General features: G+C 45.2%; 1 long non-coding RNA gene across 1 annotated transcript in view; it reads left to right on the forward strand.

Moving 5' to 3' along the window:
• Window positions 421-14,459, forward strand: part of LOC102161373 — a 167,733-nt gene continuing 153,694 nt past the window's right edge. Inside the window, exons 1-2 of the long non-coding RNA XR_002337430.1 lie at window positions 421-838; window positions 8,693-8,879. This is a non-coding gene — a long non-coding RNA (uncharacterized LOC102161373). The remainder of the gene's footprint in view (window positions 839-8,692; window positions 8,880-14,459) is intronic.

The following is a 14,459-nucleotide window of genomic DNA, read 5'->3' on the forward strand; positions in this document are numbered from 1 at the left end:
GAATATCTCATGACTCAAACTATGACGTGCTGTGTCTGGCACATAGTAGGACAGGGTAAATCTCAGCTCTCTTTCTTCAGAGAAAGGTGTTTTTCTTTTCCACTTATGGGGAGAGAGGACAAAGCACTGCATCAGCCTGACCTAAGACATATAGATTTTATAATAAAAACAAACTTTAAGAGAAAGATCTGGGCAATGCTATGTGGAGAATTACTTATCTGTTCCTATAGGAAGATGGGAGTGATGTTATCATCAGATGAGTTCTGACTGTGGACTTGACCTCCCTTCCCCAAGTTCACCTTGCTTCTGGAAGGAGATTTCTGTTCCTTGTCCCTGTCTTTTATTTGTATGTGGTAAGAAGGGGGATAAGGAGGCTGGCAGCAAAGTCACAGGGCAGGGACAATCTGAGGTATTCCTGGGAAAGAATGACAGATTAGAGGACTAGGAAAGTAGCTCTGAGTCACACTACGCCAATCCTTGAATGCCCTCCGAAGGAGTGTAGAATTTTACTTCTTAGGCAAGGGAAAGTTAAAACCAGAGAGGGTAAAAAATAGAGAACTTTGTAAAATGGATTTGACATTTTATCTATAAAAGCTCTTACTTAGGGAATGACAGGCAAAGAGATTCATAAAAATTCAAGTCCTAGGGAGATTTTTCTTTGGCAATTCTTTTTTTTTTCCCCCCAAATGACTTTAGGAAAGATATATAAAGTAAGTGCCAGAGGCTGAGGTGTTCCTGTCACTTTCTTTTTTTCCATTCATGTAGAACATGATTTGCCACTGCTTCGAACACAGGAGAGGTTTCACCAATGGACTGACTGCAATTCTCTGTGAAGGAGGTGAGCTGGCTCTTACCATGGGTTTATTTTGTTAGAAGCCTTTGGATCATTGCTGCCCTTTAAGAGAGTTAACATTCTGGCTGAGAAGACAGATGCAAAAAGAGACCAGGACAATCAAGAGATAAACATAATGAGAAGGGCCGGCAAGTATTGCATCCTCAAGCTGGGGCTTGTAGGGCTTCGGGGAAAACTTTGGGGAAACACTACATACAGCATCAGAGAGGAATAGCTCAAGGATGAGGAGGCATCAACCATGTGGAGGAAGAGCCTGAAGGAGAATGGTTGGTCCAGGTAGAGGAACAACCTGGGAAGGAGAACAGACATGAGAAACACCATCTTTCACGAGGGGAGACCACAGGCCATCTGTGATGGAGAGGCTAATGAGGCAGAGAGTCGGTGGGGAGGGGGGAGCTGAGCAGGTGAGGTGGGACCAGAAGGAAGAGGGTCTTGTATGTTCGGCCAGGAACTTGCATACTTCAGATGAACTTATCTGAATTATCCTTATGTTTCATCTGAACTTATCCTTCAGATGATGGGGGATGGGAAGGAGCACTGATCGGGATAGACAATCTGTAGAATTAACATTTCATCTACTCTAGTGGCTGCATGAGGGAGGGAACAAGAGATACCAGATGGGAGGTATCAGTATTCTGGGTAGGCACAGGCAGTGGGCTCTGAGCAGGTGCCAAGGGGAGGATGGAAACGGGATCTGGGGAGGTGGTGATTGACTCAGACAGGGAGATGAGCCGTCCCTGATGTTGAACCACCATGACTGGCAGGTGTTGCTACCAAATGCAAAATGGGTTAGAGGGGGACACGTGCCGGGTTGCCACTTTGGGGGATGATGATATGCTGAGCTCTAGAAACACTGAGCTTGAGGAGCCTGAAAACTCACCCTTCCAGCTGATCAATTACTAGCTATTTGACCTTGGGTAAATGATTTAATCTCCTGAGCCTCAACTTCCTCATCGCACTTAAGGATGGGAAAGTAAGTTGTTTTCAGGCAAAGATTAATTTGCCCAAGAAGCTCAAGGTGTTGCTTATATCAAACTCTGCCGTTATACCTTCTTCCCATTAATGAGAAGGAAACAAATGAACAAGCTTCTGTCCTAAAAGTTGTCGTAATGTTCCTTTCTGAGCCAAGACCCTGCTTCTGTGGGTCCTCCTAAGCCTTGGAAAATCCCCCACCTGTGGGACTGCCCCCGGATTTCATGTGTGTCGTGGGTGATGTTCTTCACGTTCCTGCTGAGAATCCACATGGAAAAATTCAGAAACCTTGAGAAATAAAGGTGATCCAGGAAGAACTTTGAAATGTGTGAAAGCTGTGAAATAATCTTTGTTTTATGTTTGTTCCTCTCCTACCATACTTCCAAAGATTTATTTTTTTTTGTCTTTTTGCTATTTTTTTGGGCCATTTCCATGGCATATGGAGGTTCCCAGGCTAGGGGTCTAATCGGAGCTGTAGCCACCAGCCTACGCCAGAGCCACAGCAACGCGGGATCCGAGCCGCGTCTGCAACCTACACCATAGCTCACGGCAACGCCGGATCGTTAACCCACTGAGCAAGGGCAGGGACCGAACCCGCAACCTCATGGTTCCTAGTCGGATTCGTTAACCGCTGCGCCATGACGGGAACTCCCTTCCAAAGATTTTGAAATTCATTTCACCCTTAAGTATTGTGTCTTTTTATGTCGCAATGTACATTTTTCATCTCTGCAAAAGTCATCTTTTTTTGAACCCAAAGATTGTGTGTGTGTTCATCTTTTTTGAACCCAAAGATTGTGTGTGTGTGTGTGTATTTTAGCGGCAGGACAGAAAGGGGGACAGTCCCTAACCCCCAGACCAAATTTCCTTCTAGTAAGCCATAAAATAAACAAGTATTACCACCCTCACCGCATGGGCTCCTGGAACAAAAAAGGATTTTCGTGTGATGGGTTGAACTTTTGCTATGAACTGCGAAGGAGCATATATTTTAAACTTGGCTTCTGAGGTTGATGCAGGGAGCTTTCTTGTCCTTCTCTAAGAAGGTTCAGATGGCCATCCTTTGCAGGCTCCTAAAGGCACAAAGCTGTGTCTGAGTATGAATCTCATCTTCTTCAAGGATAAGGATAGATTGGTTATTCAAAGGGTCTTGCTGTGCACCATTCCCATTCCTCACTCCAAAACAATCTCTAAAGGACTGGACACACAGTAAGTGTGCATTAACGCTGTGTTAAATGGATATATAAGAAGGCATTAGCCTGAGACTGTGAAGATTGGGGTTTAAAGCCTGGCATGGCAGGCTACCATCTACAGGGAAAGGGAGTCTTGGGTTCCCATTTAGAATAAAGCCCTTTAAGTTGGTTAAATCAGGATTCAGATCCTGGTTCCACGCCTGCCTAGCCAAGTGTGGGGAGAATTGGGGTCAACCTTCAAAAACTCTGTGTGCTTCAATAGGCTCCCGTGGGTGCGCCTGAGGACACTGGGTTTGAATCCCGATTCTGTCACTTCCTATCTGGAGGACTTTGGCAGTTTACTTGAATGCCTTGCTTTTCTCCTCTGCAAAATATAAAAGCTAGTTGGTACCTGTTGTTATGAGTTTGATATGAGGATTTAAGACATAATATACACAAAGCCCTAAGAGTAGAGCTTGGCATATGATAAACACTCTGTATGTGTTAACTATTATTCTATTATTTTTATTATTCTATCCCGAACTGTGCTCTCCTAACTCTGAGAATGCAGGTTTTTTTTCCCTAGGGAGAGGTTCCATAGCATTTGACATCTTGGGGGTGGTGTCAGGATGGTCATTGAGCCTCAACCACCCTGAGTTTCAGCTTCCACACGTGTCAGTGAGATAATGCCCCCCTCCCTTCTCTCTATATATAGCGTAAGTTTTAGTGGGCCTACAATAAGATCACGGATGTGAAAACACTTAGCTAACTCTCAAATGCTCCATAAATGGGAGTTTATTACTTGGAATCCTTTCTGCTGCAAGTGACAAAGACCCAACTGAAAGCAGCGTCTGCCAAGAAAGAGGATTTGCTGGCTCTTACAGCTGGATTCTAGGGTAGCTCACAGTCCCAAAAGAAGAATTTGGGGAACCCAAACCGATGCTGCTTACAACCTGAATACACAGTTTGCACCTGTATGTCATCTCTGATGGCTGAATTCTCTCCCTCTCCATGGAGACCTTTTGCATATAATGAGGAAGATGGAAACAGGAGACCAGCTTCATATTGTTCCAGTATTCTGAGCCAGCAAAAAGAGAATAATCTCCCAGTAATCTCCTGGATGTCCACTTTAAGGGAGAATTCTGATTGACGTTGATTTCATCCCTTGTCTAACCTTGGGCCAATCAGTGGATATAAGGGAATGGATAACTAAGATTGTTCAGGTTTGGTCACAACCCAGAAACAGAACTAATAAGAAATATACGTCTATATAGAAAGAGAGATTTAAAAGTAAATGGCCAATTATGGAAGTTATCAAGTCCCGTGATCTACAAAGTCAGTCAACAAGCTGGAGACCCAAGAGGGCTGATGGTGTAATTTGAGTCCAGTTCTGAAACCCTGAGAGTCAGGAGAGGTGATGGCATAGTTCTAATCCAAAAGTCAGCAGGGTCATAACCAAGAAAAGCCAGTTTCAAGTCAAGTCTGAAGACAGAAAAAGCAATTGTCCCAGTTCAGTGGAAGTCAGGCTGGGAAAATTCTCTTACTTGGGGAGAGTTAGCTTATTTGTTTTTTTTTTTTTGTTGTTGTTGTTTTTTTTTTTCCAGACCTTCAACTGATGGGACAAGGCCCACCCACATTAGGCAGAACAATTTTTTTTTTTTTTTTTTGTCGTTTTAGGGCCGTACCCATAGCATATGGAGGTTCCCAGGCTAGGGGTCCAATCGGAGCTGTAACTGCCCACCTACACCACAGGCATAGCAACATCAGATCTGAGTGGCATCTGTGACCTACACCACAGCCCACGGCAACACCGAATCCTTAACCTATTGAGCAAGGCCAAGGATCGAACCTGCATCTTCATGGATGCCAGTCAGATTCATTTCCGCTGAGCCACAATGAGAACTCCCAGGGAGAACAATTTGCTTTACTCATTCAACTGATTTAAATGGTCATCTCATCCAAAAGCACCCTCACAGAAACACCCTGGGTAATCTTTGCCTAAAGATCTGGGCATCTTGTGTCCTAGACAAGTTGATTCATAAAATTAACTGGCATAGATATATTACCAGAAGGAAAAAAGAGGAAGAAAGGTATTGAGCAGATTTTAAAAATAATAATACTATCATAGACTATCACTATCAGTAGTAGTTTCTTTTAAGTTCTCTAGAGGGGACTACAGTGAGCCTTTTTGCTTCTGAAAACCTAGATTAATTATGCCCCAAACTCTTGACTACTTCTCAGTTTCTGGCAGAGATAGGTTACCAGGATAGAGATCCCATTAGAAGCTGTGTTGGCAGAAGAGAAATCCTACTAGTACAAGGTTCTCATCTTTGGAAATATTGACATTTGGGCTGGAAAATTTTTGTTGTGGGGGATTTTCCTGTGTAGGATGTTTACAGCATTCCTGACCTGTACCCACTAGATGCCAGTAACACCCAACCCCTTCCCCCTACTATCCACCTTGTGACAATCAAAAATGCCCTGGGGAGTTCCCGTTGTGGTGCCGAAATGAATCCGACTAGTGTCCAAGAGGATGCAGATTCGATCCCTGGCCTCGCTCGGTGGGCCAGGAATCTGGCATTGACATGAGCTGTGGTGTAGGTCACAGATGTGGCTTGGATCCCATGTTACTGTGGCTGTGGTGTAGGCCGGCAGCTGTAGATCCAATTCTACTCCTAGCCTGAGAACTTCCATATGCTGAGGGTGAGGCCCTTTAAAAAAATTAAAAATAGGACCTGGAGAACAAAACCTCCTCCCATCACTGGCTGTGAAGACTATGCTAATAGATCCCAGCTGAGTAGTAAGTCAGCCCTCTCTGTTCCTCACCCTTAATCCCAAACGTCGGAGGGAATGGTGGCATTCTCAGCTGGTTTTCCTTTATGACTTCCTTCATCCCCTCTATACACACCCTATTACACTGAAGCTCCCTGCCACTGAGACATTGAACAGTCATACTGTTGAAAGATAAAAAAAGAAAGAAAAAATAGAGGGTATCCCAAGCAAGATATTTGGGCATCTAGACCCCCTTCTGTTACTGATTTAGGGTATATGGCTGAGCATCTCATTTCTCTCCTGGCCTTGGTTTCCCATATTGGCAAAATTAGAAGAGTTCCTGTAATTTTCCCTGTTATGCTAACATGTTTGTGATTCAAACTGAGGAGATTTGAACTATGAGAAGGGAAATCACCATACAGAATTCATTTGTTGTGTGGCTACTTTATGGCTGAGATCCTTATTTTCCCATAAGCATCTCTTTTGCTTCTCGGAAGTGAAGACGGCACTGGGTTGGGAAGGGAGTCTTGGCAAAAGTGAGGACTCAAGATCCCACCTGTTAAGCTTAGGGAAACAGCATTGAGTGGAGAGATCATTCAGTGAGGCTGAAGCATAAGGTTAGTGAGGAACGATGGGGAGATGATGCAAAGCTTAGATGCCACAGTAACGGGCACAGCACCATTACCTAGAGTTGGGGTGGGTGTGATAGAATGCAGAGTTAAAAAAACCAACAACACGTATCTCTATCACTGGGCGGATTTTTTTTTTTAATTTTCATCTTTATGCTTGATATTTGGCTAGGAGAGTGAACTTAGCCAGATGCAATTTGGAGTAGACAACAGATTGTTGTTGCCTCTTTGTTTTTCTCATCAGAATTATATGGCACCAAATGGTGTCTCTATTGATGAGAAAACTGAAGCTCAAAAAGGAGGAATTATGAGCAGGGGACACATTGTGAGTTAGTGGCACTTCCGGGGCCTGTGACAAGCAGCCCAGTGTTGCTCCCACCCCAGCATCCCCAGGGACAAGGCACTATGCGGAAAAAAAAGTATAGAAACACCTTTTCCTTTTCACACCAGATACTAGACTTCAATAAAGAAAGTCAAGTTGATGCTGGTTTTTCCATCTTCCTCTCCTCTGCCTCCCCATTCTTGGGGGAGTTTTTCACAAAATCTTATTTTTGCCATTTGTTCCTAGCTAGAGGCAGAGCAGAAGCTTATACTGGGGCCCAGAACAGAGCTCAGGGAGCAAATATACTCCCATCCCCCTCCCTTCCAGCTAAAGAAAAGCAAAAGAAAAGAAAGGCACCACTTGTGCTTTCATAATGGCCCTTCTGGCAGATAGAGATGAGAAGCTATATATAGCTTTTGAACAGTAGTGTTTCTACTTACCGTATTCATTTCTTGGGGCTGTCATAACGCATCATCACAAACTTGGTGGCTTCAGACAATAGGAGTGTGTCCTCTCCCAGTTCTGGAGGATAGGAGTGTGAAGTCAAGGTGGCAGCAGGGCTACATGCCCTCCAGGGGTTCCAGGGGACTCTACATTCCGAGTGCCTTCAGTTTCCTGTGGTTCCAGGCATTTCTTGGTCTGTGGCTGCATCATTCCAATCTTTACGTCTGTGGTCACCTCTCCCCTCCTCTGTGTGTCGCACCTGTCCCTGGAGTTCAGGCTCACCTAGGTAACCCTGGGTAATCTCCTTATCTCGACATCTTTAACTGAATTATATCTGTAAAACCTTTTTCCAAATAAGGTTACATTCACAGGTGCTGGATATGAGGCCATGCATATACGTTTGGGGGGCACCATCTTTTAGCCACCATGTCTGCGCTAATAGAACTGTACTCATTGTTCTATGTAAGCATCGTATCTCTTGGATTTCTCACAGGTCTTTGAGTTATGGATGAATATTCCCATTTTGCAGATGAAGAGGTGAAAAACTGCAGTGAGGTTATAAAAGGAAACATAGAAAGTGGCAGAGGTAGGGTGCACAGACTAGAGTAGTTTTTAATTGAATTTATATTCTTTCCCAGAACTTTGGATCTTCCTTCTAAGAGTTTGGTTACAGTGTCAGTTAACTGGTTGCAGTAAATAACTAGTTACAGTTATTTATTATCAATAAATTCATTTTAGGGAGAGGCCATGCCGAATAGGGAGCATCACCTATAGAGAACATATGTACTCACACACTAGGTTGCATGGTGGAGGGGTTCCCTCTAGGTTATTCTATTGGACCCAATTATTACTCTCATTTAAGAAATCTTGGTGGGTTTTTGTTGTTGTTGTTGTTTTTGTCTTTTTAGGGCTGCACTCACAGCATATGGAGGTTCCCAGGCTAGGGGTTCAATTGGAGCTGTAGCCGATGGCCTATGCCACAGCCACTGCAACACCAGGACCAAGCCACATTTGTGACCTACGCCACAGCTCATAGCAATGCCAGATCCTTAACCCACTGAGCAAGGCCAGAGATCGAACTTGCATCCTCATGGATACTACTCAGATTCATTTCCACTGAGCCACAATGGTAACTCCAAGAAATCTTGATTCAGGACATCGCATTGTGGCTCAGTGGTAATGAACCTGACTAGTAACCATGAGGATAGGGGTTCCATCCCTGGCCTCACTCAGTGGGTTAATGAGCTGTGGTGTAGGTCACAAATGTGGTTTGAATCTGGTGTTGCTGTGGCTGTGGCGTAGGCCGGTGGCTACAGCTCCAATTCAACCCGTAGCCTGGGAACTTCCATATGCCGTGGGTCTAGCCCTAAAAGGAAAATAAAATAAAATAAAATAAAATAAAATAAAATAAAATAATAAAATAAAAATAAAAAAATAAAATAAAAAAATATACTCTTGATTTAATCCTTCAATCTGGCCCTGTCTCTATTTTGAATCGTTTTATCAAGTCTATTTACCCTTTTTATTTTCTCAGATTTCCCAGTTTTCCAATTGTGATATGAATCACATCTTCCATCAGCATCAGTCCTCAGGACACAGTTTTTGAAAAAACGATGCCATCTTTGCAAGTATAACCACTTGCCGGAAATATCCAAACCCTCCCACCACTGTTCCACCGGGGAGCAGGACTCAGATGCTGGGGAGCCTTAGGGATCATTCTGGTGAGACTTGGCTTCTGTAACTACTCTTCTCTCCCACACTTTAGCTCCTTCTCAGCCTTGATAACCCATCGTGATTATTCCCCATGCCTGGATCTTCCTGGGCAGAATTAACTCTTCCTTCCTCCCTCCTCCTATAGCACCTTATCTTGTATATGCTTGAATGATGACATTTATCTTTCTGTGTAATTATTTTCCTTAACTAGATCCTTGAGAGTGTTTGTAAACAAACAAGGCAGTCTAGACTTTTCTTTGAGGTGCTGTAAAGACAGAGAACCTGCATTCTCACTTTTTCTTCCGTCATATTTGACTGAAAAAGCACCAGAGCCCTTAGAACGAGATAGCCAGAGTTAGGTAAGGAAGACATTTTTTTTTATTTATTTATTTTTTTAATTTTTTTTTTTTTTGTCTTTTTGTTATTTCTTTGGGCCGCTCCCACGGCATATGGAGGTTCCCAGGCTAGGGGTCCAGTCGGAGCTGCAGCCACCGGCCTACGCCAGAGCCACAGCAACTCGGGATCCGAGCCGCGTCTGCAACCTACACCGCAGCTCACGGCAATGCCGGATCGTTAACCCACTGAGCAAGGGCAGGGACCCAACCCGCAACCTCATGGTTCCTAGTCGGATTCGTTAACCACTGCGCCATGACGGGAACTCCAGGAAGACATTTTTAAAAGACCAGAAATTGCTTCTTCACAAGATAATTATTTCCTTTGCTCCTTCCTCTTTTTTATCCTTTCTTCTCTATTCCTGTCCTTCCTTTATCAGAAACATTCCCTGAGCTCCTGCTAATTGCCACATGCTTCTAGATCTACAGACATAATGGTGAATAAGTTACTGCCCTGCAGTCAAGGAGTTTATAGTCTCAGAGTTCCCACTGTGGCTCAGAAGGTTAAGAATCTGACATAGTGTCTGTGAGGATGCAGGTTCTATCCCTGGCTTCGCTCAGTGGGTTGGGATCTGGCGTTGCTACAAGCTGTGACATACGTAGGTCGCAGATGTGGCTTAGATTCGGCATTTCTGTGATGTAGCTGGCAGCTGTGGCTCTGACTCAACCCCTATCCTGGGAATTTCCATATGCCACAGGTGCAGCTGTAAAAAGAAAAACAAAAAGAAAAAAAACTCATAGTCCCAAAGCCATGATAGTCAAGGAAACCAAGATTTCCAGCACATCATAGTATATATTGCATTATGTCATACATAACATATATGACAGGGTACATATAGTGTAGATTATTTCATTATGTAGTTTTGCATAGCATTTTACACTGCCATCTGCATTGCATACAACGAGGAAAATGTCCTAAACATTTATGGTTTTCTTGGCTTCAGGGAAGGTCCTACAGAAAAAGTGTTAGGAAGTGAACATGTGTTCATCAGCCAGAGTAAGAGATATTTAGAACAGAGCATTTGCTTAAGCTTATAGCCTCTGGGTTATAGACAAACTCTGATATATGAAATGCAGCAAGATTGACTGGGGCCGCTTTTTTCAAGAGTCATTCTGGGGCCTACTTGGGTGTTGCAATGCCCATGGTGGAGCCTGCTCCTTCCCTTTTCTCTACGTGGCAGCACGCTGAGCCAGCATCACCTCTGCCCTAAGTTCAGAACTCCATGCAAACCAGACTGCAGGACCCCAGTGAGCAGAGGCTAGGCCCACGGCCATTCTCCCTGAGTGCTCAGCCTGCTCCCCATTAGCATAACCTTCTCAGAAACCATGTGTGTTTCCATAGCTAACTTAATCTGCATAGCATTTCACAAAATTCTTCATTTTCTTATATTTTCCTACAATCTTATGTTGCAAATAGGGACAAATTATACAAGGGGGTAATTTGAGAATGGGCTCAGTTATTGAACACTGTGTTTTAATGCCGCAAATACTGTTATTTGTTAGGTCAGGAAAGAACAAATTATGCCCCGTTTTATTTCGATATCCCTGTGCTTGGCATGCATTGGGTAAGGAGTAAATCAGAATTAAATTAAGTTGAGCAATATTGAAAGATTGGATGAAACAGGCATGATGGAGTCTCTTCACACAGGAGAAAACAGATCAGGATTTAATTGGGAAGGGAGCTAATCCTCGCTTCTGTGTGCCAGTGAGCTCACGAGCTATTATTGCCTTCAGCGCTAAACACTCCTAACTGTCCTGCTGGACTGTTTTTCTGGTGATTTAAGAGAAGTCTGAGTGTGTGGCTTTTCTCTTTCAGCCCTCCTTGCCTCCGTCCCATCTTTCTCTATGCTGCTGGCTGCGAAATGCCGCTGTGCTCTCTGAAACGCACGTCGGGTCATCTGCCTTTTGCTTGTTTGCACCCCATTTTATGGTCCCACTCTTGCCTGGCTCTGCAACTCCATCTCTCACCCTCAGCCACACCCCCCCCTACCCTTGAGCTGCTCTCGGGTTCCTCAAACACCCTTGTCATTTCTCCATCCTTTCTGTCGGCACAGGCTGTCCCATTTTCCAGGAAGACATCTGTCCAGCACGTCTCCATTCAGTTAACTTGTATTTCCAAGCCTAACTCAGACCTTACGACCTCCTGGAGGCCTCTTCTGAAAGCCTTCCTTGATTAGGAAGTCACTCTTTTTTTTTTTTTCCCACAGCCCCTGTGGTATCGTCACCACGCTAAACACGCTGTGTGTGTTGTATGCGTACCAACCGGTCGTGTGTCTGTCTGTTTTTCCAGCTCAGTTCTGAGCTCCATGAGGATGGAAACCACGTCTGTTCTTAGTTCAAACCCTAGCATTAGAGCATCTGTCAGTTGCCCAACTAACGAGAGAAAGAGAAAGAGAGAGAGAGAAGCGGGGAGGTGGGGAGAAAGGGGTGAAAGAAGGGGAAAGAAGGAAGAAAGGGAGGGAAAGGAGAGGGAGGAAGGAAGGCTAGGAGGAAGGGAGGGAGGAGAGAAAAGAGAAGGAGGAAGGAAGGGAGGAGGGGGGAGGAAGGAAGGAAGGAAGGGATTATGAATGGATGAATGAGGATAGTGGGACAGTCACAACCAGATGGCAGCAGGAGACACGTGCAGCCCCACGGTCAAGCCCAGCCTGAACTCTTACGTGTAAGCTCTTCATGAAGAATTTGCAACAGCTGCCCCCTCTCTGGCTTTGGGGAACCAGGGCTATATGGCCACTCAGCTATTCCATAAACAGTGCTGGGGAGCTATGGAGGACTTCAATGTTCACTGTGGAAGCCTGTGGTTGCTTTTGTTTGTTGTGTCTCTGCTACCATGGCTCCCAGAGGACACCCCATCTGTACAAGCGCTGCTCTGAACTGATATGGAGCTGCCAGGCGGGTTTTCTCAAACCGGAGCCTCCGCAAAGCAGCTGCTGACAAAGGCTCAGAGCAGGACCCAGACGGAGGGGAAGGAATGCGGATTTGTCTTGATCTGCCGCATCGGAGGGGAGGTGATAAAGAGTCATAAAAGACTGGCAGCTGCTCAACTATTTGGCACCAAAGGCCTCTTCCGAAGAATCATTTTCCAAGATGGGTCTGTGCGCCCCCAAACATGCTCATGTTCATATAATGTTCTGCTGGCTCATTTTTTTTTTTTTTTAATTTTACTTTTTCCCATCTTTCTTTTTCTTTCCTCTTTTAACAATTTCCCTGATCAGGTAAACATAGAGGGGGGAAAAAAAATAGATAGGAATGTGAAGCAAACATCCCTCTGGGGAGAAGGCAGGTCTGTCTGGAAGGAGGGGTACCCTCAGCCCCCCCACCCTCACTCCTCAGGCTGTTTCCGGTCTGGGAGCCATGGATGAGCCTGTTGAGTTCTTGCTGCCTGTTGAGCTGATTCCAGAAATTCTAACCCCATCCCTTCCCCCTAATGGCTCTCCTCTAAGTATCTGCCTGACTCTTCTGTGGGGAAGAAGTGACACTGTGATGCTCTTTGTCAGCCTTTGCAAAGGCTGCAGTAATTCACCGATGACAACAGGTATATCTGTAAATTCCTTCCTTGCCCCCAGACAGGGGCACGTCTCCCCTCTCCTCCTGCTCCTGACACCTCGTCCATTCATTTTCTCATTTCTTCAGGGTCATCGCCCACACGTCCCATCCTCTCTGGCTTGCAGGGGTCACCTTGCTGGTTGTGATGAAGGTACACTTTGGCTCGAAGCCCCGTTGGTGGGATCCCAGGTGTCTTCTCTGACTCCAGGCGAGTCACCCCTGGCCCTGGTTTCATGCACTCACATTGTTCGCCTCTTCGTTTCTCCATGAGCCGTTCCTACCCTCTGCCATTTATCAGTGTTGGCAAAAAAGCTCTTTTTAATTCATCTCCCTCCAACTCCCACGTGGGAGCTGTAACCAGGAGACCTTCCCTGGGAATCTACCCTACGTGTGCGCAAGCGTCTGTCCAAGCGCGTCACTTGACAGCTCAGGTTGGTGCCATTTGGTGCGACCTGCATCTTATCATTCCTCCTCTTCCCTCCCCCTTTCTAGTACCTTAAACCTCCCTCTCCAATGCTCTGGTTCATTTCTTAGGTGGGACAGTCTAGCTATTTTATTCTCACCGTGACTGGCACTACCATTTAATAACAGAATTGCCCGTAAGAGGTTGTGCTACTTACTTAAAAGCTGTCTTCTCCTTCCAGTACAATTTCGTCGCCCGTTCTGAACCTAACATCCTTCTGCACGACACATTCACTCAGGAGGCACGCAGTGGATATCACTGTGTGATGTCCTAGGCCCTGCCGACTGGAGGTGCAAAAGGGAAGACTTTGATTTCCCTCAGGTAGTTTAATTTTTTTACATCACCGTCTTTTCCAGGAGTCCCCTGGTCGCCTAGTGGTAAAAGAGCTGGCGTTGTCACTGCTGTGGCTCAGGTTCCATCCCTGGCCCAGAAACTTCCACATGCCATGGGTGCCGCCAACAAACAAACCAAAAAACCCCAGTCTTTTCTCAGTCTGGAGGGCAGGTGCCACGTTTCCTTTATTTCTGTATTCCTGGCTTCCAGCATCATGCCCAGTCCACATTGCCAATGCACACTGAATAGTTTGTGGCAAAATGACTTTGGGTCTTGTTCTACAGGTGGGAAAAGAGATTCAGAAACCTCCTGGAATGAGGCCTTAATCACACGAGCCAAGGCTTGAAATACCCGAATGTGCAGACACCAGACACCACACTTTGCCTTTTCTACCATCGTGGCATGTCTCCTGCAAAGGACACTCTTTCTCAGGTTTTACGCACACATAAAAGTCATGAGTTCCTTTTCCATTGGTCACCCATACCCATTGGGTGTTCTCCCGCTGCTCTCTAATGTTTGTGCAGGGATGCATGGTGGTCAAGGATTGGGGGAGGGCCATGCAGGCTCCATTCTTGCCCCCTCTCTGGTACCAGATGCTCCAGCAGCATCTATGGCTGGCTGCTGAGGAAGGCTTCTATAAATCAGGCCAGAAGAGTTTGTGGGCACTTTCTTACACAGCTGGTTCTCGAAGGCACAGCCTTAGTCATAGCAGCAACCTATTACCATCTGAGAGAAAGGAAAGAAGACATAGGGCTGTCACCCAGTGTATTAGTTTTCTGTTGTGTGATAAATAATCACCAATTGATCAGCTAAAAGAGAACACACCTTATCTCACAGTTTTTGTAGACCATGAGTCC

Source organism: Sus scrofa, chromosome 1 (assembly GCF_000003025.6).
Source record: "Sus scrofa isolate TJ Tabasco breed Duroc chromosome 1, Sscrofa11.1, whole genome shotgun sequence".
NCBI lineage: Eukaryota > Metazoa > Chordata > Mammalia > Artiodactyla > Suidae > Sus > Sus scrofa.